Here is a 3,683-nt window from a genome sequence, read left to right as displayed (position 1 = left end):
CAAAACAAAAAAAAATTTAAAGTTAGGGATTATAACTCAGTGGTAGAGCACCTCTGGGTTCAATCCCTAGTGCCATAAAAGAATAAAAAAAAAGAAAAAAAAAAAAGAGACTTCTTACGATTCTCCTTTGGTAGAGCAAGGAAAAAGTCTTCAGAAGCCTCCATTAAGCTCTTTCTATTACTCAGTGGGAGCTGCCATAACAAAATACCATAGACTGGGTGGCTTCAACAATGCAATTTATTTTCTCACTGTTCTGGAACCTGGAAGTCCAAGAGCAGGATGTCACCACAGTAGGGTTCTGGTGAGGACTCTCTCCTTGGTATGCAAAGGGGTCATCTGTTCACTGGATCTGTGAGGCAGGGAGGAAAGGGAGGAAGAGGGAGGGAATGAGAGAGAGAAAAAGGTCTGTGATGTCTCTTCTTCTAAGAGCATTAATTCTGCCATGAAGGCCCTGCCCTCATAAACTTACCTATACCTAATTCAATCCAAAACGTCCTACCTCCAAAGTGCATCACGTTGGAAGTTAGGGTTTCAACACAGGAGTTTTGTGGAATCATAATTTGACCCATAGCATCCTTCTTCATATGTCATTAGTCATCCCTAAACCAATCATTAGCAAAGAGAATGGGATTACCACGATTAGCTTAGTTGGATCAGCAGAGGTAAAAAGGATTTGGGGAGTCAACACAAAGTGCACCAGAAAGTAGGCATATCTCATAAACGAGGAGGTGTAAAGTGACCAGTTCAAGGTCACACATAATAGGTGGGAAGGCCAAGATTTAAACTCGACCAACTCTAAAGCTTTTGATGTATGTGCTACATAACTCCAGCATCTCCCTTTCTTTTCTAGTTTGTCATTTATCTGTCAATTCTTGGTTAGTTTTTTTTTCTTTCCATTTCCTGCCTTTCCTCCATCTCTTCCTCTTTCCACCCCCTCCTTTCCTTCCTCTCCCTCCTTGCCTTACCCAACTCTTTCCTCCGAATACTTGCCCTTGCAACCTGAGTGGGCACAACCCAGAACCCAGAGCTCCTGTCCATTCTGGGTACCAGCATGAAGGGGCAGGCCCAAACATTAACAATCACCCACCACTCTTTGCACTGCTATTTCAAGACATTCAACCTTTCATTCATTCATTCATCTTTCTTTCTTTCTTCTTCTTCTTCTTCTTCTTCTTTTTTTTTTTTTTTTTTTGTACTGAAGATTGAACCCAAGGGTATTTTACCACTAAGCTATATCCCCTTATTTCCTTATTTTGAGACAATCTAGCTAAGGTGACCAGTCTGGCCTCAAACTGTGATTCTCCTGCCTCAGCCTCCTACCTCAGCCTCCAGAGTCACTGGGATAACAGATGTGCACCACTGCACCAAGCTATTTCAAACCTTTCACAAACTTTTCCTTACTTAATATTTTAGGTGGAATGCCACTCTTTCACTTTCCTGAAATCTCTATTCCTGTTAAATAGGACTGCTGGGGAAATCTAAACACACCTTCCATAATTAGATCTCTCTATCCTTGTTCCCACTCTTCAGACTTTCTGGAGACCGTTGCTTGGTGTGTGTGTGTGTGTGTGTGTGTGTGTGTGTGTGTGTGTTTTTCTCCCCCACCGCCCTTGGGAAAAACAGAAACTTGGAAGGAAGAGGGTCTGAGCCCTCTCTGCTGTTTACTGGCTGAGCAATGGAGGACAGATCGCTTAAACCCTCTCAGCCTCATTTTTCTTCTTTGAAGACTATGGATATGAATACCAGTTTCATAGAGTTGTTCTGAGTAATAAGAATCCACATGTGAAAAAAAAATCTACATGTGAAAATGCCTGACAAGTAATAAGTACTTAATAAATGGGAAATGCTTCAAGACCTAAAGTCCAATTTCCTACATGAGTTTTCTTTACTCTTCTCAACCTGAAGTGGTGACTCTTTCCCTTTAAACTCACATAAAAATTACAGTTGACCGGGTGGCGCTAATTATAATCCCAGTGACTCGGGAGGCTGAGATGACAAGTTAAAGTTAGCATCAGCAATTTAAGGAGACCCTAAGCAATTTAGTGAGACCCTGTCTCAAAATAAAAAAGGACTGGGGATGTAATTTTGAGTCAGGGTCTTGTTAAGTTCTCCAAACTGGTCTTGAACTTGCAATCCTCCTGCCTCTGCCTCCTAATTATAGGCATGCGCCTCTGCAACTGGCCGACCACCAATTTTTAATATCTCTTATGTTGGTGTCTTGGACTATTTAAAATTTTTGTAACTATTTCACTTTCCAATTAGACTTGAAACAACTTGTAACCTATGCATTATGTGGCACAGTGTCCATACATTTGGAAAGAACAGGCCATGGAAGAATTTGTCTTCTTTAAGGATAGTTAATACTACGTTAAATGTTAAGTAAATCAGTGACTGTCAACTACAAGGGTGCAAATAGATATGCAGTTGTAAACCAGGCATGGTTGTGCACCCTGTAATCCCAGCTACTCGAGAGATGGGGGCAGGAGGATGGCAAGTTTGAGGCCAACCTACACAACTTAGTGAGATCCTGCTTCAAAATAAAAAATAAAATGGACTGGGATGTTGGGATGTAGCTCAGTGGTACTGAGAGAAACCCAGGCATGTAGTGCTCCTCGATTCAATTGCCAGTATTAAAAAACAGACAAACGAACGCCAGGCATGGTGGTGCATGCCTGTAATCCAGCAACTCGGGAGGCTGAGACAGGAGAATCATGAGTTCAAAGCCAGTTTCAGTGATTTAGCAAGGTCCTGAGCCACTTGGTGAGACCCTGTCTCAAAACAAAATATAAAACAAGGGCTGGGGATGTGATGTGGCTCAGTGGTTAAACATCCCTGAGTTTAAGCCCCAATACTCCCGCCTTCCCCCCCAAAAAAAACACTTATGAAGAACATAACCCTCTCTATTTTGTAGGGTTGCAGGGGTCATTGTGAATGAAGATAGACTCCCATTTCTATTCATGGGATGTAGCTAGAACTATCTTCAAGATTTCCAGTAACTACAAAGGTAGCAGACTTATCCCACTCGGTGTCCTGGGCCATTGTTCTCACCTTGATCCCCTCTTGTCCCAGTTTATAAAGCTGGCCTTTGCCTTGGTTCCTGTTGCAAAAGTTGTTTGTCTGGTATCCTTCCAAGTGTTCCATGCCAAAAATGACATGATTTATTGTCCTAAGCAGGACCATGTTCAAGATGAAAGGGAAGATTTTTATATTAAGACAAGTGCCACATGTACTGTCCCAGGCCATCTACCCATACTGGATACAAGAGCTGGTTCGAGAACTTTGCCTTGTATTTGCTTGTCCTCTCTGTGGGGACAGAGAACCTGTCCCTGAAACCCAGGCTTTCTGGTGAGTGGAGGTCACCATCAAGCAAAAGTTCTCCCCAAAGTTGATGCCCTCCTATGAGGACCTTGTCCTCTGCTCTTCTGGCTGCATTTCTGTTGTTAGCTGAGTCAGACTCTCCCACCCCCTTCCTATGGGAGCAAGTTCAGGGCCAAGTCCCAAGACTGGTGCCTGTTTCACTTTTGGAAAACAGTCCTGCTTCCTGCAACAAGGCAAGTTCTGCTGCTAATCTAAGTATCTGGTTAAAGTACAAGCAGTCCTTAAATAAAGGCACGTATCCACAAGGTGTTTTGTCCTTACAAGAGTCTGCCAATTGCACTTTGCTGTCAACCACAGGACTCCCA

The 3,683-nt window shown here is 42.8% G+C and overlaps 1 long non-coding RNA gene across 1 annotated transcript; it reads right to left on the bottom strand.

Annotated features, from left to right (window-relative positions):
* Positions 1–225: 225 nt before the first annotated feature.
* LOC306642552 lies at positions 226–3,427 on the bottom strand. The gene is made up of 3 exons (XR_013758595.1): positions 3,284–3,427; positions 470–600; positions 226–349 (listed from the first exon to the last, which is right to left on the bottom strand). It is a non-coding gene; the product is annotated as an uncharacterized lncRNA (long non-coding RNA).
* Between the last annotated feature and the right edge of the window lie 256 nt (positions 3,428–3,683).

Source organism: Sciurus vulgaris (assembly GCF_902686455.1).
Source record: "Sciurus vulgaris genome assembly, chromosome: 13".
Lineage (NCBI taxonomy): Eukaryota > Metazoa > Chordata > Mammalia > Rodentia > Sciuridae > Sciurus > Sciurus vulgaris.
The sequence above is the reverse complement of the archived record's forward strand: the minus strand, read 5'-3'. Positions and strand labels throughout refer to the sequence as shown.